This window comes from Sceloporus occidentalis, unplaced genomic scaffold, assembly GCF_023333645.1.
Source record: "Sceloporus occidentalis isolate IW3139 unplaced genomic scaffold, rSceOcc1.0.p SCAF_5, whole genome shotgun sequence".
NCBI lineage: Eukaryota > Metazoa > Chordata > Lepidosauria > Squamata > Phrynosomatidae > Sceloporus > Sceloporus occidentalis.
In genome coordinates, this window is record NW_028316985.1 from 23,508,988 (window position 1) to 23,533,298 (window position 24,311).

Below are 24,311 nucleotides of genomic sequence, written 5' to 3' on the forward strand. Positions count from 1 at the left end.
CTTAGCGAATATGTGAACACACGACAGTGGTGTGGTCAAGCGGTGTTCATTAGCCCCTAAGTCATCCCAATGCCTGGTGGGTACCAGGTTTTGCTATCAGACAAACATGGGGTTGTCTGATTTTTCAGATCCTGACCTTATGCTTTATGCCAACCCTTCCAATGGTTTGCTTTAATAAAGTTGCGGCCTTTCTTCCAATTTGGTCTACTGTGGTTATTTGAGCAAGCTTCTGAGGCAACAACACTTTGCTGAAACCTCCCTCTCCTCCTGTCTCTTCATCATTCTCTCCTAATGACTTTGCTAATTATTTCATCTCTAAGATTACCACTATTCGCTCTGAGATAGCCCCCCCCCCATTCTTCTTCTGCTCTTAATCTTCTATCGCCCTTGCCTAACAAATTTTCTGTGTTTCCTCCTGCCTCTTTGGATGAACTCTCTACACTTCTGAACTCTTCCAAATCTGCAACCTGTTCTCTTGATCCAATTCCTACTTGTCTTCTAATCTCTATAGCTTCCTCCTTTCTGCCCTCGCTTCTCCATATCTTCAATCTCTCTCTCTCTCCAGGATCCTTCCCATTGGACTTCAAACATGCTCTCATTTCCCCAATTCTGAAAAAACCTTCTCTTGACCCCTCCTCTTTGTCTAGCTATCATCCAATTTCTCTTCTTCCCTTTCTTTCTAAGGTTTTGGAACGGGTTGTTTATTCGCGCTGTCTTGAGTTTCTTGAAGCCAACTCCATCCTCGATCCCTTTCAGTCTGGGTTCCGCCCAAGACATTCCACAGAGACAGCTCTCACTAAGATCTCCAATGACCTTTTACAGGCCAAGGCTAATGGCCTTTACTCTGTTCTCATCCTTCTCGATTTGTCTGCAGCCTTTGACACCATTGATCACTGTCTCCTAATTGACATACTCTCTGACCTCGGGTTCTCAGACTCTGTTCTTGACTGGTTTAGATCCTACTTGTCTGGCAGATCTTTTGCAGTAGTTGCAGGTGGTCAGACTTCTTCTCCTGTTTTCTTATCTGTTGGAGTTCCCCAGGGCTCTGTTCTGGGTCCCCTTCTGTTTTCTCTCTACACATTGTCCTTAGGAAAACTCATTAGCTCTTTTGGTTTTTCCTGTCATCTGTATGCCGATGACACCCAATTATATCTTTCCACCCCTGACCTTTCTCCAAGGCTTGAACAGCAAGTTTCATCTTGTCTCACAGCTGTCTCACAGTGGATGTGCCATCAGTGTTTGAAGCTCAACATGTCCAAGACGGAGCTTCTAGTCTTTCCTCCTAAGCCCACCCTTCAACACACCTTTTCTGTCTCTGTGGACAACATTTCTATTCAAACAGTCCAGCAAGCCCGCAGTCTTGGTTTTATCTTTGATTCTTCTCTGTCGTGTATCTCTCAGATCCAGACCACAGCCAAGACTTGTAGATTCTTTTTATACAACATTGCCAAAATCCGACCATATCTCTCCGCCTCTACTGCCAAGATCCTGGTCCATGCCCTAGTGATCTCATGACTTGATTACTGTAACATCCTCCTGGCTGGGCTTCCTCTTTCTCACTTCCGTCCTTTAATCTCTGTCCAGCATTCAGCTGCACACATTATCACATCTTTCCACCGCTCTGACCACATCTCTCCTGTGTTAGCATGCCTTCACTGGCTCCCCCTTACTCCTGCTGTTGACATTTAAAGCCCTCCATGGACTGGCCCCTCCTTACTTATCAGACCTTCTTTCTCCTCACCTTCCCACTAGGGCCCTCCATTCTGGTAGTCAAGGTCTGCTGTCTCAGCCCAGGATTTCCTCTGCCCCATCCCGGATTCGCTCCTTTTCACTTGCTGCCCCTCACTCCTGGAACCTTCTTCCCCCACAAGCAAGAGCCATCATTTCTTTAACCAGCTTCAAAACGGAGTTGAAAACCATCCTGTTTAGAGAAGCCTTCCCAGGCATTGCATAATTGTCGCTTACTATTTGATGTTCTTTTGGTGCCTGTTTAACGAACCATTTCCTGCATTGCTATGTACTGTATATGTATTATCCTACTTGAGAGTAGTATTTTCCCTGGAAGAAGATTAACCATCCATAATGAAGCCAAGCCCTCCCTCCAGTCCATCTGCCTTGGTCCAGGCCTTGGAGGTAGAGAGGAACTGCTGGACCTCTTACCGTTTCCCTCCACCACTCCCTTCTCCTTCTGTGTCATGTCTTTTTAGATTGTAAGCCCAAGGGCAGGGAACCATCTACTTAAAAAGATTGTATGTACAGCGCTGTGTAAATTTACAGTGCTTCATAAATAAAGGTTAATAATAATAATAATAATAATAATAATAATAATAATAATAATAGAGTTGCATAGTGGATGCCTGAGAGACATTTGGAGAAGGAAGTCTGGAGGGGAAAGATGACGTGAATCAGGATAAAATGACAAGAATGCCAAGAAAATACACATCACACCAATGTGGAAATCGATATTTTAAACAGATCCATCTGGTCTTCCCCAATTTGTTCAACCCTAATCACTGCAGATGGATGTGGAGTTATGCAAGGTGTAGACACCCCACTCCCAAAGCACTGTCAGTGTTATCCAACTACCACTTTGGCTTGTGAGATTTCAAGAAGCATTTCCAACATGCTTTTGAACACATCTTGTGCAGCCTTAAGCCTCATTCAAATACACATGTGCAAATGTACAAACACCACAGATCAGTTCAGAAATTAGAGATCAGTAACCAGAGCCTCATGGAAATTGTATCTGTCCCATAAGTTTCCAACAAAGAGGCCTTGAGTATGCAGGACAGCAGAGTACAGCAGGGCTTATCAGCAGTCTGCTTGGGTTTGCACACTTTCCTCAAAATGGCCCTTCAGCAAAACTAACTCAGAGCTTGGAAAATTGCTTTTTAACAGGAAGCATTACTCATGCCCATTGCAATTTTCAGAGGTAACCTGTTATGGGTTTTTGTTTGTTTTGTTTGTTTATTTAGCTTTAATTAACGCAGTACCTGGTTATTGTGTTATTTCTCACATTGTCACTTTTACACGCTTGCTTTCTGGAAAAACATCATCTAAAAGATAAGTGGGGAGGGGCATCTTAAAATCCCCCCAAAGTATTTTGTTCCCACCCCCTAAAAACGTGACAAGCAGATTTTGGTATAAATTATGTGGCAAATATATTATTAACTGTCGTTACACTGGTTTCAAAAAGGGAAACTGTTACCTCCAAAGCATCACTTTACAGGTACTGTTTTCACATATGTTAAGACAATGGCCAAGATCCTGCACCAGGAGACATAAGATGAAGTAGCACACAAGTAGTACTACACTACGTCTCATAGAATCATAGAATCATAGAATCATAGAGTTGGAAGAGACCACACGGGCCATCCAGTCCAACCCCCTGCCATGCAGGAAATCCAAATCAAAGCATCCCCAGCAGATGGCAATCTAGCCTCTGCTTAAAGACCTCCAAGGAAGGAGACTCCACTACACTCCGAGGGAGTGTGTTCCACTGTCGAACAGCCCTTACTGTCAGGAAGTTCCTCCTAATGTTGAGGTGGAATCTCTTTTCCTGTAGCTTGCATCTATTGTTCCGGGTCCTGTTCTCTGGAGCAGCAGAAAACAAGCTTGCTTCCTCCTCAATATGACATCCTTTCAAATATTTAAACAGGGCTATCATATCACCTCTTAACCTTCTCTTCTCCAGGCTAAACATCCTCAGCTCCCTGAGTCATTCCTCATAGGGCAAGGTTTCCAGACCTTTCACCATTTTAGTCGCCCTCCAGTTTCTCAATGTCCTTTTTGAATTGTGGTGCCCAGAACTGGACACAATATTCCAGGTGGGGCCTGACTAGAGCAGAATACAGTGGCACTATTACTTCTCTTGATCTAGACACTATACTTTTATTGATGCAGCCTAAAATTGCATTGACCTTTTTAGCTGCCGCATCGCACTGTTGACTCATGTTCAACTTATGGTCTACTTGGACTCCCAGATCCCTTTCACATGTAGTTTCATTCAGCCAGGTGTCACCCATCCTATATCTGTGCATTTCATTTTTCTGCCCTAAGTGCAGTACCTTACATTTCTCTGTGTTGAATTTCATTTTGTTAGCTTTGGCCCAGCTTTCTAGTCTATTCAGATCATTTTGAATGTTGATCCTGTCCTCTGGAGTATTAGTTATTCCTCCTAATTTGGTGTCATCTGCAAATTTGATAAGTATGCTCCCAATTCTGTCATCCAGGTCATTGATAAAGATGTTGAATAACACTGGGCCCAAGACAGAGCCCTGTGGGACTCCACTGGTCACCCTTCCTGCAGGACTCTCTTTGCTTCTGTGACCCCCACAGCACTTAGTGAACATTGGAGAGAGAAGACAGTGAACCAACATCCAGCTATATCCCATGTGGGCAAATGTGGAAGGGTAGGGGGACACAATATCCTGTCTAAAAGACCTTGGAGGGCCACATCCCACTGCTGTATCTGCTCCTGAAACAAAAAAAAAAAAATGCCACCAAATCCCCCTGGACACAGGGAAATTTTTACCGTGCTTTTGAGCTTTTATTGGCTTTTTTAAGCCAAGGAGAGATCTCGTATAACTACTGGAAGTGAGCAGAAGACACTTCTTCTTTACTTGCTGCTTGGAAAAAGTGCTGTCCTGGACCTAAATTGGCCTGAGGTGCCCAAGTTATGGTGGAAATGCCTCCGGAGTCCCCAGAGGGCATTTGGAGGCAACAACATTTTTGAAAATTTCTAAAACATGTTCCTCTTATCTCTGGGGAGGTCCAGGAGCTTCCAAACATAGTAGAAATGCCCTCCACACCCCTTAGATGACATTCTGGACCAAAAAACAATGATTTCCTGGGGCCACAAAAACATCCCTGGGGGCTCAATGTGGCTAGCATGCCACAATTTGTGCACCTGTGTCTTATAGCTAAATACACAGCAACATTATCATCCCCTGGGACCTTTGGAAGACTCCTAAGAGATCCGGGAGGATGCCTTTTACATTCTGTGTCTTCTATAGGAACATAGATAGATGTTTGTTTTTTTACACTCCCCAGTGTCTCCTCAGAAATAAGGTGGATTTTGAGGGATTTGGGATTTGTTGCATGAGGGAGATAAGTGAATTCCTCCCTCCACAAAGACCATACAAAGACATAACTAGGCATAATGTGGAATTATGAAATTAACAGGTTGCCAACCAGTACTTCCAAATTCTGAACTAACTGCAAACCATACCATACAATGAGCAGATAATTTAGGAAGAAATGGAAGAGAGTAAAATAATAATAATAATAATAATAATAATAATAATAATAATAATAATATAGTTTATTTATATTTCTTGCCTCTCCTTGCGGATTGAGGCAGGATTACAACATAGATAATAAAATTACAAAATACAGTAAAAATACATTAAACCCTGAACCCTCCCACCAATAAAATTAATACAAAATTCAACAGTTAAAATAAACACATCAAAAGCTTGCTCTACAATAATTAGATGGAGTTGGCCTTTGAAAATAGATGGGGCTCTCCTTCTCCCGGAGGTCAGTCTGGGAATGCTCACCAGAAGAGATCCATCTTAATGGCCTTCTTGAAGGCATCTAAGGTGGTGATAAGATGGATCTCCTCCAGCAGGTTATTCCACAGTTTCGGAGCGGCTGAAAATAAAGTCCTCCAGGATGTTGCAGCTAACCTGGTCTTCTGCAGCTGAAGTAGGTTCTTCACAGAGAATCTGAGAATGCGGGATGGATTATATAGGAAGAGGAGCTCTAGCAAGTAGCCTGGACCCAAGCCATGTAGAGCTTTAAAGGTGATAACCAAAACCTTGTACTGCGACTGGAAGTAGATTGGCAGCCAATGAAGGGTTATTAGAACTGGTGTTATATGGTCAAGCCTGTATTTACCAGCGACCACTCTGGCTGACATATTTTGGACTAATTGAAACTTCCGAACTTGGCACAAGGGTAGCCCTACGTAGAGCACATTGCAGAAATCGAGATGAGAGGTTACCTGCATGTGTCCCACCCTTTCTAGATCCCCCTAGTCCAGGTAGAGTCACAGCTGGTGTATCAACCAATGTTGATAACAAGCGCTACTGGCCGTCGCATCTATCTGAGATGACAGTTGAAGGAATGAATCCAGGAGCACCCCCAAGCTGCAGACACAATCCTTTAGGGGAAATGTGACCCCATCCAGATCTAGTTGACAAATCTCCGACCCCAGCTTTGGGGTTCCTATAGCAAGTACCTCCATTTTCCCAGGATTTAATTTGAGTCAGTTTTTCCTCATTCAGCCCATTACCAACCCAAGACAGTGATTCAGAGGAGAGATGCCATCCTTAGTCACTGCAGCAGACTGAGACATGGAGTAGCATATTTGGGTGTCATCAGCATATTGATAACACCCTGCCCCATGTCTTCGGATGCTCTCGCCCAGCGGCTTCATGTAAATGTTAAATAGCATGGGAGACAGAATGGCACCCTGGGGGATGCCAGATTTTAACTCTCTTTTAGAAGAGCAACTGTTCCCCAGCATCACCATCTGGAATCTACCCGAGAGATAGGAATGGAACCACTGCAACACAGTGCCCCCAATTCCCAATTCTCTCAAGCGTTCCAGAAGGATACTATGGTTGATGGTATCAAAGGCCTCTGAGAGGTCCAAGAGCACCAACAGGGTCACACTTCCACTGTCAATACCCATATAGAGATCATCAACTAAGGCAACCATAGCAGTCTCAACTGCGTATCCTGTCCTGAAGCCAGTTTGAAATGGATCTAGATAATCGATTTCCTCCAAGACTGCTTGGAGCTGAAAAGCAACCGCCCTCTCGATCACTGCCCAAGAATGGAAGAAGGGACACCGGCCTATAGATATTTCTATCTAGGGGGCTAAGAGGGGGTTTCTTCAATAACGGTTTGACCACAGCTTCTTTAAAAATAAACTGATAACCCATTTTGAAGTCCATTTCTGCATTTTAGAAGCAAACTTACCACATCTTACTGCTAAACAAAAATAACAGCTCTGATGTGCACTGTTAGACCCACATTGTGATCTAATGTTTGGTTACATCATGCAGACAAGACAGAAAAAGTGAAAAGTTCCAAAATATGATCAAACCATTAATTTAAATTGTCCATTCTGCTAGGTATATGGTAGATCAGCTACCCCTGTAATTTAATTAGAATGATAAGGCATGCTCTAGCCAAAGTTAAGCACTTTTAAGGCTCATCTATCTCAATGGAAGAATTAATTATGTGCTTAACTCTCCACCAATGAAATTAATGGGACTTAGGAGATCTTCCAACATTTCTTTAGCAACATGCAAGCCATGGAAACATAGCTCCTCCTTTCGACCATCAGAAACATTGGACAGCTAAGCTCATATGGATCTGTGTTGGGGTTCTTTTCCATACAAGAACAATCCATGCCAATAACTACTTGCAGGGAAAATAACTATGGCATGGACTCCTCCCATGTGACCCCACTTTTCCAACATTACAAAAAAAAAAATATAATAGCTTTAATCCTATATCCCTTCAATATATCATAAATATCCAAATGCAGATCTATCCTGTGCCAAGCCACACACACACACACACACCACACACACACTTACTGATAAGCCCCTAAAAGCTCAGCTCAGATAAACATCTAGCTACATCCCCATAGACAGACATCAGTGATGTGAGCCAGTGGTATCTCAATGCTGATGTCATCATTTTGTGTCTGGTTATGGAGATGTAGTGGTTTGGGTGTTGTACTAAGATTTTGTAGATTAGGGTTCAAATCCCTGCTTGGCCATGGAAACTCACTGGATGACCTTGGAGAAATCACATCCTCTCAGCCTCAAAAGAAGATAAACCCTGTCTGAACATATCTTGCCAAGAAAACTCAGTGATAGGGTCACCTTAAGGTTGCCATAAGTTGGAAATGACTTGAAGGCACATAACAAGAAATGAGGATGTAGGAAAATGCTTCTCTGAGTTTGCCTGCTCACTGCAAAGAAAAAATGGTCATATGAGGGAGCTTCAGGGGCTTACCGAAGTCAGGGAAGAGGGGCTTTAGGGGTGGAAAGGAATACCAATCTGCACAGCACCTACAAAAGAGCATCCAGATATGTAAGGGAAATTTACCATAGATGCTAAGATGACAGATAAACTGAGACTGTCATACATTTAACATACCATGGGAAGACATGACTCACTAGAAAACACAATAATGTTCAGGGGATTTCCCAGCAAACACAACAATGCTTGGAAATATAGAAGGCAGTAGGAAAAGAGAAAGACTGCATTCCAGATGGATAGACTGAATCAAGGAAACCACAGCCCTGAGACTGCAAGACCTGAACATGGCTGTTGATGGCAGGGTGACTATAGGCTCACATAAGTCAAAATCAACTTGACAACAACAGTGAGTATTCTTATATGCTGCGTTAGAAACTTTTTTGTCCATATTCTACATTTTAAGCATACAGGACATGTTCCTATAAATTGGCAGGAAAATGATGCCAAAACATGGAGCAGAGTAAGATTCTGACACAAGTGGAAGAAAGCAAGATGAGGAAAATCATTGAACACTAGGTAACACGCACATATTGGTGGGGAAAGGAAACTGAAGCAGGATTCTTATTTTTAGTTTACCCTGTCTTAATTCCCGGCTCAGCTGCACCTAGGAAAGTTGTTAATGGCTGTGAGCAAGAAACCCTCATACAAAACAAACACTCTTGTGACCTCTGGGAACAAAGCAATCCAAACAAGTGAGTCAGGTGATCCAGGCTACTGGGAGATAATCAGGGCATCTCAGAGGCTCTTCCTAAGTATAAGGACTGGTAGCATGAGGATAAACTCATCTTGGCTTTTCTTTTTAAGTCCTGTGACCAATCTCCATCTCCCCACAGCACCAGGTTGAAGTGTGTATTATGCAGATGGCATAGCTCAACAGATAACAGAATATGAACCAACCTGTTATGGTTAATGAAAAACAGATATTTTCAGTATTCACAGATAGACATTTTAGTGCTCTGAAGACCCTTGCATTGAAGTCTTTGAGGTTATGCTTTTTCAGAATAATTTTGAAGAAGACATTGTAGCCAAAGCAAAAGAAGAAAGGGACTTTACTTTATGAATATATTTTCTGACGTATTTGGGGGGGGTGGGGGTGTAGATTTACAATAGTCTTTAAAATATTTCGAAAGCAACACTGTTTTAAGATCCTGACAGAACAGTAAGGATGAAGGTGGCATCAAGCTAGCAAAATGGTAGGCAATTGGTTGATACCTTATGGATTTCCTGAGGAAGTTTTGTTGTTGTTGTTCTTGTTCTTGTTATCAGCTAAGTAATACTGAAAATAAAGCTACTGAAAGATCACTGATAGGGATAGGGCTTGTCTGCACAGGCCAGAAGCTTCATTTTCCCCTTGTTCTGGTGGTGTCCTGTTCATACAATCCATGGCCCAAACCCCTGTTCTGGTGTGAACAGTCTGGACGACATTCAGTACATTAAGCACCAGAACCAAGGTATATCATGCTTAACATGAATTTTAAAATATCTTTCATTCTTAATGTTCTGGGAAGATCCAGAGTCCTCCATTCCCACACAGGGGAAGCTGTCTGCATGAGAGTCCTACTGAGCTGACCTGTGCATCCACCACTGTTGCCAGTCACTTGGTCTGAGGTCAGAACAATGTGCCTAGCCATGTGATCATCATTGGACAACTCGTTGTGACCTCAGAAATGAGGGACCCACAGTAGTGGATACACCAGGTGGTTCAGTGAAATGCATATGCAGACTTGCTGCTCCAGTGCATGAAATTTTGCCAGGAAGCTAAGCCAGGAAGCTAAGTAAATACATAGACTCGTGAATTTTTTTATTTTTATTTTTTTTGCAAGATACAGCAAGAGGTCTTTGCACACCACAGCAAGCTACTGCTCTGCTAAATGAGTTTGAGGTTTGCACTCAGCTCTGTCTTGCCTGGAGCTTAGCCTACACAAACTGGAGAATTTGCACCATTGTCTCCCAACTGGAAATCACTCATGAAAACTGAAGACTCAGGGCCAGGCCCTGAGACATGACAATCCTAACCTCTCCCCTGACCCCCACCCCTTGAAGGCATGTAATCTGGATCATGACAGACTTCTGGCTCATTGCACTAAAATTAAATTCCTGCCTTTGAATATGCATTCATATGCCTTAAAAGCTTTTAAAGCTTAAGGAAGATACATGAGTTTCATGAGTACAAAGCAAAACAAATGCACATCTGGATGCCACACTGTTCTCCAGAGACTCTGCACCCATCTGTGCAGCAGTCAGTTGGGTCTGATATCATCATGGACACACAGCCTACATGGTAGGTTCAATACAGTCCGTCCTCGCCTTACGCGGGGGATCCGTTCCGGATCCCTCCGCGTAAGGCGAATTCCACCTATGCTCGAGCCCCATTGGAAACAATTGAATGGGATGCGCCGCCCCTTCCGCCCCGCGCGTGCCCCGCGGCTTGAGCGCATATGCTCAAGGCCATGTATGGCGCGCCCGCGTATGGTGCAGGCGCGCTGTACTTTGATTTTTCACAAACATAGACTTTTGTTGTTGTGTGCCTTCAAGTAATTTCTGCTTTATGGTGACCCTAAGACTTACCTATCATGGGGCTTTCTTGGCAAGATTTGTTCAGAGAGGGTTTGCCATTCCATTGCCATTCTCTGAGGCTGAGAGAGTATGACTTGCCCAAGGTCATCCAGTAGGTTTCATAACTGAGGGGGGAATCAAAACCTGATCTCCAGAGTCTCAGTCCAAAGCTCAAACCACTATTCCAGGTTGGCTCCCACACATGGTTTGAAAAAGTAGTAATTGTTTGGTTCATACTCTTTTTGTATAACAAGAAGGAGAGAATATGAAGATGGAATGTGGATTGTATTTATTCAACTCTGGCAGTGTTAGTGAACTGTTAAGAATGTTTCCTCGAGAACCAGAAGCTTCTGAGGAGGAGGTGGGATAGAAGGAGAGGCATGAATCATTCATGTCACACAGCCTTCTCTCACCACCCCCACAATCCTTGCAAAGACCCCCACTGCAACACTGAAATGCATTTTTAAAGGGCAACCATGTGCCACAAAACATAACAAAAACACCCATAGATCAATGTATTTATTCTTTTCATAAATATACTTCTTCAACTGAAAAATTTCAGTTGCAACAAGAAGAGTTGCAAAGTTGTATTGTCATAAAATTGAATCAGACATTACAGTCAATGACAACTATAGGTCTCAATTCTATAAAACCTCCCCTTCTTTTTTCCCTTGCACAGAATAACCCAAAACCATCATTGCAAGCATCATGATCACAGCTGCAATTATATCAGCCTGTAGCTCAATTACAAATGTCAGCTATGCACTGTATGTGCAGCCAACCACATGGAACAGTACAAACTGCACATATTGGATGTGAATCCACTATGCAGTGGCCTGAGTAAGTGCACTAAATTTGGATACAATAATTATAAAAATATTAAAGAATCAAAAGGATAAGGCACAACAGCAAGAAAACTGAATTTCATACCAAGTTGAATGACAGGAAATAGGACAAAAGGAAGCGTGAACTGGGAAATAAAGTTGGGGATGTCTGAGGATTTCATCTGGTCCACAGTTATAAACATGCAGATCCATTTGCACTTCCTGGACTTGTGCATACACTGAAACACAGTTATCATTGTTTTCTACACATTTTGCAATGCAATTTATGAGTGAAAACAAAAACAAAAACCAGGGAAAATATAGTACCAATATGAATATTTTGGAATATGTGCAAAAGGGCATATTTTAGAGCACAATCAAAAATAAATAAATATTTCACAAAAATACATTAAAATAACTCAAAGTTTTATGGTTTTCTAAACTGGAAATTGATGTTAATATGGGACAGAATAAGCATATGAATGGACGCATATGAAATTGATAACAGACTGATCTGTCAATCCCTAAATGGAGTCAGAGACACAGAGATCCAAAACTTCTGTACTTTCTCTGTTCTCTGGCTCACAACTTTTTTAAAAAAGGAAATGCATAAGTCTCACATATTTGGAAACAGATGTGAAATTTGCTATGCTGTTTGAGAAATTTCTTTACATCTTGTCCATTAGGCCCTTTCCTCTGGAGTATCACATCCACAGGTGAAAGAGACACTTACTTTCAGTAGTCCCAGTTGAAGTCTCATCATCCAAAAGCAATTTTAAGTTAGCTTCCAAACACATGAAATTCTGTTTGGGGAAGTATTTTCACTTTTCCTATTGTGAAGAGCAACAACAACAATAACAAGAAAAATACTGATAATAAAAAGAATGCTCTCCTGTGTTTATGGCTCTCTCCACAGATTGTAAAAGTGCCAATGGTCACATCTGTGCAGGCATGTGCAAGAGTTAGAACATTTAGATGGAGGATGGTGGGCCTTATAGGAAAAAAACAGTATTATTCTATTTGTTTATCTGTGTATGTAATATTTCCAGCTGTTTCAGACAGTAGTCATTAAGACCAACAAGACAGACAGATTCTCCCATAATGCTGTACTTGGCATGGCACAATACTGCGGCTAGACAATTGTTGAGAGTTAGGGGCAGCTCCACTAGCAGATCAAGCATATCCACCAACTGTCTGAATTTGGCAGGGAGAGTCCTTATGAGTCCTCCCACTTTTTAAGCTACTTTTAAAATGCCCCAGTTTCTCTCATCTTCTCCCAATTTCCCCCTTTGTCCTCACCTTGCTATATTGCTCAGTTAACTCAGCAGAAGGGAGGAGGGGATGGAGTTTTGTCCTTCTCTGTACTCAGGCAAAAGCAAATTGCTGCAACCTCTTATAGCTTGCGTGTTCTTCCTCATTAATAATTTTCCCCCTTTTGTCTACACTCCATGTTTCTTGGCCACCCATTTCCTGGCTTTCATGCATGAAATGTTGGAGGGTATGGCCAAGAGGAATCTGAAGGGATTTCCCAGTTTTCCCCCATTGGGGTTTCCAGAGCTTAGGGAATGGAATCTCTTTTCTGGTTCTTGGAGCACAGGGAAGGGATTTCAGGGCAAGAGTGCTGTTTTGAAATATGTGTGTGTGTGATTGATTCATTAGACTTGGCATTTGTAATACATATGACATACTTGTTGCAACAGTGGATGATGGTAAAGGTATTATGCCACCCTGCACACATTTACCTAGAAGTACGCCTTGATGAGTTCAGTGGAAGTTACTTTGCATTTGATGAATATAGAGCACATAAAAGGTGCCTTAATGGATATATATTTCATAATATGTATTAATGTCTGATGAAACTTTAGCTATTGATTACATTGTTCTTAATAACTATTTTATTCTGATGATTGTATTTATTATAGTTGTTTCCTCATGCATTTATTATTTATTCTTCTACTTGTGTGCCTGTGTGAACAGCCTCAGAAACATTTATCAAAGGGCATATGCATATAATAAAATATGCATATTATAAAATATTATTAATAGTAATATAAAATATGCATGCAATAAATATGCATATAATAAAGAAATTATATTAGAAATATGTTGATATAAGCATAACACCCTGCTCTCAGAAAATAAGATCTACAAAAGAAGTTGAAAGAACACTGGAAATTCAGCTACATAAAAGCAAAACTGGATGGCCATGAACGAGAGATACTAAGATTTAAGCTGGAAGGCAGCCTGAAGATGACCAGACAGGTGAATGATCAAGAGACTGGTTTCAAAGCATATGCTCTCTCTGAAGAAGGAAGCTATAATCAAAGGCAATTACACAAAAGATCTAGGTCAAGCACAAGCAGGGCACTGGAGTCCCATGAGAAATTATGTGTATGTGCCTACTGGTGAGAGTGACCTGGTTTCATACTCAATTGCATATTGATTGCCATATAGGTTTGTTTTGTCTTGTTTTTGAAAGACAAGAGAGGGATGTAAAAAGAATTCCAGCCATTAAAGGTATGCCATAGTCAAGCTAACATTTCTCAGAAGATTTTTTTTCTCTCACAAAACCCTGGTGGTATTTCTTTTTTTCTTGTCCATCCATTTCTGCCCAGGATCACTTTGTTGAATATTTCTTCAAGCAAGAAATATGGTAGAAAGCTGAAATGTCTGCTCAACACATTCAACTGAAAGATACAGATCAGACTAGTATTAGAATTCAAAAGACAAAATTAATTAAGTGTCCTTATTTAATTGCAAATTTCCAGGAAATATTTGTAGTATCTGGAAGCCTCTCTCATGTACAATATTATACAAGTCTGCTGTGTTGTTCGCCAAGATGTTCATGGACCTGACAAGGTAAAATGTATTAATATATTACTTAAGACCCAAGACCGATACCACTTAAGAGCTTTGCAAAGTAAAGTAATACTTAGGGTCAGTGATGGTTTCCACAGGTCTTCTGGTGTTTTCTATTGTTGTAGCTAAGAATATAATTCATCCTCATTTATAACTCTCCAATGCAAATGTTGTCAAAAGTTTAACTGGTCAACAAAAAATTCAGATATGTGAATAATACTCTGTTTGATAACTATAACCTATAGTGTGTGATAAAACTCTAGGCCAAATAAAGGGAATTCTCAAGGTTAACCTTCTTATCAGAGGATGGAGTTTGACCCTAATCAGTTGTGATTATGGTCAGGCATCTTCCGGATCCCACAGCCGTTTCTGGACTATGCCTGCTGGATTCACACTGTTGACTTTCTGTTTCCCAAGTACACACTCTGTAAACAGAAAAATCCAGACAGAAACCCAATACTTCCCTCTCCATTTCCCCCACTTCCTCAAAGCTTTTTAATATTTATCCATATTGATCCACCATAATTTCAAAGTGATGTTATTACCAAATGCTAAGTGGAGTTCTCTACTGTTTCATCAAATCCACACTTAGCTGAGATCATGGAACTTGCTCCATTATCCTATTAGCCTTCTGAAGTAATCCCCTGAGACTTTCCTGCCTCCTCGTTGCTCCTCTAGAGTCTAGCACAGGAAAGAAAAGAGCCTGTAGAGTCAGCCACAGACAACAGTAGAAGCAGAGAGCACTTCCCCACAGACACCTCAAATGTAGAAATCAGCATCTCTGAGATTAGTTTCCCAGAGGTGGAAAAGGAGCCTTTTCCCATACGCTCTTTTCAGCCTTATGAGTTTAGCACAGACAAATCTTCTATTGTTTTGCCTGGCTGTGGTTCATTACCCCAGTGGCTTACTTTCCATAATAGGACTTCTTTCATGAAGATTCCTTAAATTGTATCTAGTGGAGTGTCTAGATTTATTTCATGCCAAATGTGCTTCATGTGTGATGTGGGGGGAAGGGGAAATTCGGGATGCAATGAATCTTTGTGCATCTCCATTTTCACTGTGACATGTTAGTTGGTTTTTTGCTACTTTCACTTTCTTGCACATTTTCCCATGTCTCTTCCCAACCACTGATCTTCTAAGCTACTGCTGACTGAAAGAGCTGGAGAGCAAAAGTACAAGGTGTTGGTTATTACCTATAAAGCTCTAAATGGCTTGGGCCCAGGGTACTTGGAGAACCGCCTCTCCCCATATAATCCACCCCGCACACTCAGATCGGCCGGGAAGCATTTGCTGAGAGTTCCAGACTCGAAATATGCCACAACATCGCGTAGGGCCTTTACCATCTTGTCCCCTCAGCTCTGGAACTCGCTTCCCGGTGAGCTCCGCTCGGCCACCTCCCTTGATCGGTTCAGGAAGGAGTTAAAAACCTTCCTGTTCCAACAAGCCTTCCCCTAATTGTTCCTTTGTTAGCCTCCCCTCTTCCCCCCTCACTATTACTGTTGTTGTACATTCTAAGCTAGCTGGATATTATTATATTGTTGGTTGCATTGATTGTATTTGGTGATTGTTATTTTAATGTATATTCACTGTGTTTTTATCTTGTAATGGCACTTTCTGTAACCCACCTTGATCTGAGGAAAGGCAGGCTATAAATAAATATTTTATTATTATTTATTATTATTATTACATACACAAGTATTAACCAGCCAACTAAACCAATGTCTCCCACCTTGTAATGCTGCACAGGGCATTTCTATGCCCATCACTTCCTCTATTAATACTCCCCCTTCAATTCAGCTTTAGCTGCACCTAGCCATGCTTTATAAGTAATGGAGGCAAAATGTGCATGGTAGTACTCATTCTGATGTGCATCCCTATGTTCAAACCATTGACATTTGACAACAACTGCATTTTGTTAAGCTGCACTGCACACCCACCTTAAGTGTACATCTCCAGCCTCAATGTGATCCAATTAGTCAACTAAGCATATGCACATCAAGGCAAGACGGCATGATTTCTGTTGCCCTGCAACAAGGATGAGTTTCCCCCTGACACCCTCTCCATTGTATTTAGTTACGCACTCCTTTCATAAAATGGTGTGCCAACAGGCCAGCTAGTGAGTAGGCAGTGTATGTGTATAGAAATCACAAAATTGTTTCACAGAAAGGATCCTTGGATATGATGATTTTCCCTTAGTGTTGAACTACAGTGATAAAATAGATGTTATTCAATAAAATATATGGGTGGCAAAAGCACAAGCCTTCTCATATCTTGGTCACAATTTGACCATTAGTGTAATGCCTATTCATACTTTAAAATCTTGGGTAGGGTACAGGTAACTGAGTAGTATTGCTTTTGGTGCTTTTCTTGCAGGTTCAAAGGCTGAATCTGTGGCATGTCTGCTTAAATCTGTCAAGCAGCAGGACTGGGATAGTCTCCAGACCAAAAGGAGTCTTTGCCATCTGCTCTCAGTCAGATTAGACAATGTGAAACTTCTGAGTAAGGCACTTTCACATAGTCATAGAAGGGCACATGTGGCTGGCAATTTTGCTCATTTGGTAGGTTTCTCTTTTCATTCGTGTACTGAATTTTAAAGTTATTATAAACAATCATAACCAGTTCCATGATTGCCCACTTTTGCTGTATGGAGAGCATAGGAAAACCAAAATTGGCTGAAGCCCTTGGGCATTTGTGGACCATAGGGAAAAAAGCATATTCATTTAAAGTTTGCAACTCCTTATACCTTGAACTTTCCCACAGGATGTCATCTTTCTCACACTCAAAATCTTGCTCTTTCTTAAAATTGTAGGCCTAATATTTTAGCCACATTCTCTACTACAACAAAGCCTAACAGTGCAATCCCATACTGTTGTGTGCCTCTAAGTCATTTCTGATATAGTGACTCTAATCTGAACATATCATGGGATTTTCTTCACAGAATCTGTTCAGAGGGGGTTGCCTTTGCCTTCCACTGATGCTGAAAGAGTGTAACTTACATAAGGTCATCCAGTAGGTCTCCATGCCTAGGCCAATTCAAACCATGCTGGCTGTCCTATATGCTGGCTCTCCTATACATTTGTATACTTTAAAGGAAAACTCAGTTGAGTTCAATGGAACTTACTCATCTGTACATCTGTATAGGACTACAGCTTTAGCACATGCAACCTCATGTTCTGGCATTTATCTCGGGTAACCTCCCTCTCCCTTTCTACCATTTGTTGTTCTCCTATCTCATCCAGAAACTAAAATAAAAACATGGACCTTTGACTCATTCTTTTTTTAAAAAAGTATCCATCAGTTCATGGCTATCTATTAAGCACCATGTCAATTGATGGGGCTATATTTATTATCAATGTCCAGTAAACTCTATTAGCTACTTACTTAAGTATACTCAACTAAGTAACTTCTCCCAGACCAACCATCTCAAAATTGATGGATATGCCATTCACCCATGTTGCTGATAGACCGGACCTCTTTCTCTCCATGCAACTGATGTAAAGAAGGTTGGTGAGAAGGGGAGTTATTTCTGTGCCAACAGTTTCACAATACTGAGTAAGTAGTGATCATGAATATGAAACATTTACCTAGATTTACTCATCCATAACTGTTCCATATTTACAATCGCTACCCAGTCATGATTATGACAGTATTGCCACAATCATAACTTCCTTCCCAACCTACATTATTGGGCATCACATATATACGGAGAAGGAAATCCATATTGCCAGTGACTGGAGCACAGGCAAATGGGATTTCCATCAGGTTTGAGAGATGTCAGGCCAGGAGTAGCCGATAAAGAATACTTGGTACTACAGTACTAACAATGCATCCAAGAAGGAAACATTTGTTTTACCTTTGAGATGAAGGGCATAAAGAACTGAATGTCCATTTTTGGGATATAATATTAAAGGAATAAGGAAGGCATTAGGTATCACATACCTAATGAGCTAGCAGCTACTTCATCTCATATGCTTTTTTACCAAACATCAAACTATAAACTGAAGCACATCCCTAATGATAACCAATGCATTCTTGCCACGTCTCCAAGTAGGGCTTAACTAAAACAATTTCACTGCATTTGACCTTTTACCTCTCCTTGTCAATGACTGCCATTTCCAGGGAGAGTTGATGATGCTGCACCTTGCCCTAACTATGTCACCAAACTGGGGTTCACTTGAAACTCCTCCCTAGGTTCCATGAATACATGAAGAAAAAAGGATCCTGTCCCAAATGTTCCCACAGTTCTGCTCTCCTCTGGCAGTCAGGTGTTTGAAGATAAGAATTACATTTGGTTTGCATCTATCTTTTTATGTAAGAACTCTCCAAATTTAAACATATAATCTCCATAAATAGGACAGAAAAAAATGAAACTACATAATGCTGAATACAATCAAGTTTTGTGGATTTAGGATGTTATACTTTTCCATATGGCCAACATGTCTACCCCTGGATTTATATTTTCATAATGCTAATTATGAGAGAAAGTAAAGAATACAGATTTGCATATCCATCCAGGGCTCTGGATGTTGAACTCTTATAAACTATAGCCTTGAATTCCAGTATATTCAATCATATTTGTGTGTTAAATTAGTGTCATTACATTTCCTTTTCCTGATTCACACTTCTTCTTTATCAGATATGTGCCAGGCTGGCACAATACAATCCTCTCCCCATTGGGTATAGCTCTACTTGTTGGATTTGGCCAATGTGAGTTGTTTCGTTTTATTTTTTGTAAGTACTTACCAGCATTCACATATTCTTTCATATATGAGATGGAAAGAATTTGAGATGTAAAACACCTTAATGAAAGAGAGAGTGGCAGGCTTTCATCTCTACGTTTGACTCAGTACATAGAAGCCATGTATGCATGCCCTAATTGTTGCAACCCTAATTTTAAAACATCAGATGAGATTTTAATTGAAGTCTGTGGTGTGCTGTGAAATCAGAGTAGCAATGATGAAACAGAATCTTTGAAAAACAACATCCTGATTTGGCTGTTTAGTTCCAAGAAAATGGGTAGTAGCCCAGGATCCAATTGTGGCCAGGAAATGTGTGCCAATGTTTTCTTTTAACTGGTTCCAAATGTGGGGTTTAATGAGGACTGGTTGGGGCAACTGCAGTTGCATCTGCTTCCAGACCAAATTGGACAGTTCTTCTATGAGGAAGCTTGAATCCATTATTCAAACTTCAGATATTTGATCTTTCCAAGAACCAGTCCACTTTAATTAACATTAGTGCCACAGAGCGGGTGTGGAATTTGACTGGCTTTGCTTGGTGCTTTTCAAGAATACAGCTAGGCACAATCCTGAGACATGTTAAATAAACCACAGAGTCAGTTGGTTCACAAAATACTGGGCAAAATCAATTTGAATTAACTTTGTTGTTCAAATCATTTTGCTCTTCCAGTAATTCTTTAATTGCACTGAGTCCCATGGCAGGATGAATGATATCCTGTGATCTCCCTATGATGTACTGCAGATCCCAGAAACTTATCCTGTGGCCTTAAGCTATAGTCTCCCAGGCTGTCTCTTCACAACAATGTGATTTATGATGAGAAAAAGGAACAACCCCACTATTTATGTAAAGTTATCACACTGGAATTCAGGCCTAATTCCCACTTACCTCTTGATTTGATTCCTGAACCAATTCCTGAAACCAGTTCAGCAAACACAGTGGTCCCACTATGTTTGCGCCAATTTCTAGAATCAGTGCAGGAAGCAACAGCTGCGGTTTCCCTGCCATGCCTCCCTCCATCCACCTGGCGATACCGGTAGGCCAGGGACAGAGGGGAGGCTGGGGCAGAAGGAGAAAGGCAGGCTGGGAGGATGCAGGACTGAGGAAGGAGCAGGTATGGAGGTATGGCCAGGAGGCTGGGGAAGCTGCTGCCAGTGGGAACCAGGGTGGATTCAAATCTGATTTGAATCCGCCTGGTTCTCACTTGGGCTGAATCAATTTATTTCTGAATAAATCAATTCAGCCCCCAAACCACCCCATTTTACCAGCATCTTTTTGATGCAGGTTAAATGGCTTAAAACCATGCCCCCCCCTTTCCAAATCACTTCAGCAATTCAAATTAAGTGGGAACCATGGTGGTTTAAACCAAATCATTTGGAATCACGATCCGATTTAAACCATAGTGGGAACAAGGCCCAGAAGACTCAGTTTCATCATTTAATATTACTGAGGCTGTTGCTGATTGGTTGGCTACTGCATCTCCCTTTCCCTGGTCCTTTCTTTCATCCTTTTTCCACAACCTCTGTGAAACGACATTGACATTCCTTCTAGCACAGGAGCACACCCCAGCTGCCTTGCTAATTTTAAAGATGTAATATGGATCTGACCCATCATGGCAACCAACAATGCAGAAGGTCTACTTTAATGACCTCCATGATCAGAGGTCAGAGTTCATCCAACTCAGCACAAGGCACCAAGCTATGATACTTGAGGTGGAGTCAGAGGAAATTTTAGGCCTTGCTGTTCCCTCATGAGTCCTCTGTGATCTTTGTTGACAGTCCACCATCAGTGCAGTGTGAGCTTTATGGATCACTTTCTCCCCTTTACATGAGGCCTTTTGACTACCCCATACTGTATCTGGGGGACTGCATCAATTGGCTAAGGTGGTGTCTATAAATAGGTTGTCATTGACAGGTTATGGGGGAGAATATCAGAGTTCAGTGAACACCCTGCCAACCTTTTGGTGAAAGTTAGGGCTCTGGAACAGCCACCACAGGTTTGTGGACCTGGGGGTGGAGAAGGAGCCTCCCCTGGGTCTGACCAGGGGTAGGGTTGCTGGCTCCTGTAAAGTCTCCGGACTTGAGAGGGAGTACCCTCTGTTTGCCTTCCAGTAAATGGTCAACTGGGGAGCAACCCATGGGAAGGCTAAGGAAGTGGACACAGGTTGTCACCTGGCCTCAGCTGGACCTGCATCAGGTTACTCCCCTCTCATTTTGCTCACTCCCAGGTTCAATTCAATTAAACAGACATAGTGGTTTGGGTGTAGGATTTGGGGTCTGGAAATTGGGGTTCGATTCTCTGCTCGGCTATGGAAAACCACTGGGCGACCTGGTGTGAGTCACACTCTCAGCTACAGAACCCCTTGTGATAGGTTTGCCTTAGGGTTGCCATAAATCAGAAATGATTTGAAGGCACACAAGAACAAAGGTAAAATAGAGTGGCCCTTCTTTAACCCAGTGTTTCGTGTCTAAACTCATTATTTCATGGTTGGTCATCAGTCAGGTTTTCTACATTATCAGAGGGTAGTCTGATGGTACTTGTAGCTACCAAGCTTAGGCTAGCAGGCCTGGAGCTGTTCAATGCCTTGGTTAGTAGACGTCTTGAAATAAATAATAATAATAAATAATAAAAATTTTATTTGTATACTGCCCTTCCAATGATCAGGGCGGTGAACAACAGGTTAATAATACAGTACAATACAATACATATTAAAATACAGTACACTGCACAACACTACTAAAAACAGTACTAAACCCCATCAGCCAGCAGCCATATATATATATAAATATATATATAAGCATCTAACTGTAATACATGTATTAAATACTGGGAAAAGTTTTAATCTATACATAAGTTTCACAGGAAAAAAGTGTATATATGTACATGTGTATATATGTGTGTGTGTGTTTGGGTGAGCACACCAGGGATTCAATTTCGCATGTAAGAATTTTAAAAATTCTAAAGCTTTCTTCCCACTGGGTGAGATTACATGAATTTTTGGTGGGAGCATTTGGGCTCCCCCCCCCCTCCCAGAATCTTCATTTGTTCAAAAGAGCCCCCTGGTTTTGTACAGAAACATTGTTTTAGCATAAAATACATGCTTGCAGCAAACTTTTTCTTTCTTTCCTTTTTGCATAAAAATTACTGAACACTAAAATGGGGGAGGGAGAAAGAGCATAACTTTTTATTCTTGCTTAATTATATATAAAAAACAAATCTTGCAGGGGTTGATAAGATTTGGGACCCTTTATTGTTAACAACAAGAAAGTTTAAAATATTATTTTCCATCCCTAGTGAGTATGTGCACAAACACACACTCTTGAGTTATTTCAAGGAAGCTTGAGATACAAATGTGGGGAAAACTGTTACAGTAAACATCTGGTCTTCATACACATAAGCAGATTGCACTGTATAAAGTTTCTTGTCAAACTTAAGTTAGATTTCTGGAAGTAGAACCAAAGAGGCACAACAATATGATTTAACATTTTTAATACCAGAAAAATTCATAGAGTCCAGTAATCTGCAGGCATGTTATCGTGAGCCTCTAAATGTCAGGGCACCCAATGGAGCAGAAGCAAAAGTAACCAACACAAGCTGGTACGGATGAGAGTCAGGAAAGCTCCACCCCTCTGCTTACGGCTGGGCACAAGGACACACACTTTTCTAAAGGAAGAGTGGAGGAGAAACAAGTTCTTCTACACATCACTCAATTCTTTACCCTATCCAGTTATAACACCAGGGCTCAAAATATATGGAAATAGAGCAGGGAGGTTCCTCTTCTGTACACTTCAGACTTTTTTGCAACCTTCGCTTGGGAAACAGGAGGGAGGAAGAGCAAAGGAAATGTCCTGCCTCATGAGACTCCCTCAAAGTTGATACAAGCTGGTGCTAATATCCTAGTAGTCACTTTTCCTGAAGATCCTGCCTCAAGTGAAGAATAATATTCCTACTATTTGGCATTCAGAGCTTTGCACAATTCTCTTTCAGGAAATGCCAACCACTGCCATCATCAGACAGATGAGCACCATCCTTACTCCACTCAAAATAAAAATAACTTGAAGTCACTCAGAGAGTCCTTCACCCCACCAACTTCCTATACCCTGGGAAACATTTGAAACTGAAATAGCATCCCAAGAGAAGCACCATCAAGCTGCCTTTTCCTTAGCATCACTGATCAGCTTTCCCCTTTTAAGGTTGGGGGGGGGTGCATTGTGAATGCCAGACTTTGCCAAACCCAACCCAGGTGTACTTACTTTGAGTGTCAAGAAGATCTCCTGTCTCTGGTCCACTGTCTTCCACTCCCAGTTCTGAGCTTTTGTACACCTTGGCTCTGCAAACGTAGTGGTGCTCTTCCACTATGTTTTTCTTGCCCTTCTTGAAATGCTGGACTCCCAGACTGGCCTTTATGATGTTCCTCAGCTCTTTCTTGGTGTACCTTCTCTTCCCTTTGAATTTTCTAACCAGGGATTTATATAGGCAAGGCAGAGAAGCTGATCCTTGCTTTTGACTACTGGGAAAGCAGAAGGCGAGTGAGTGAGTGAGTGAATGAGAGAGCCAGCCAGCGAGAGGAAAGAAAAGAAGGGAGGAGAGATTGCACAGTGCACTCATGTGATCTGACTGGGAAGCTTATCAAAAGCAGGTCACTCTAGGGGCATTCTCTCCCACAAAGACTGAAGGCAAAGGAAGAGGGTTGGAAATGGGAGAAGAGCTCTCCCTCATCTCTTTTTTTTCTACCAGGCAGTGCTAAAGAAAAGTAAAGACCACACGGAGCATTGAAAGCAAACAAACAACTTGAGATTCTATGTGCATCCAAACAGCTTCTGAAGTTGTCTGAGGCAGGGAGTGCCTACTGTCACCTTTCTCAGGAGGGGACAAAATTGAAGGCATTGCCACTCCAATAAGTATTCTGCCTCCCAAATGAAGTTTTATTTATTAGTTGATTTATTTTATATGCCAACTTCCTCCCAAACTGGATCCAAGGTGGTTCACAAAATATATATATTTTAAAAAACCCAACAATAAAGCAATACAATTTTAAAACACAAGTAAAATATCACATTAATAGAACAGTTTAAAAAAACTAATGTACTGTACTAAGTTAAAAATATATAACCTGCCTACTTTATTATGCTCTGTTCTTGTTACCTTAATTCCTACATATTAATTTGTAATATTTCATGTGAACTAATAAATATAAATATTTTTTTAAAATATAGAAAACCATTTAAAAATAACATACCAAAGCAAACACCACAAGAAGCCTCCCTGAAT

General features: G+C 41.3%; 1 protein-coding gene across 1 annotated transcript in view; it reads right to left on the bottom strand.

The window, feature by feature from the left end:
• The window catches only part of PTN (pleiotrophin), a 134,755-nt gene extending 111,136 nt beyond the window's left edge, over positions 1–23,619 (bottom strand). Inside the window, exon 1 of the mRNA XM_089527870.1 lies at positions 23,294–23,619. The gene's annotated coding sequence lies outside the window, so the exon portion shown is untranslated. The remainder of the gene's footprint in view (positions 1–23,293) is intronic.
• Positions 23,620–24,311: the final 692 nt, after the last annotated feature.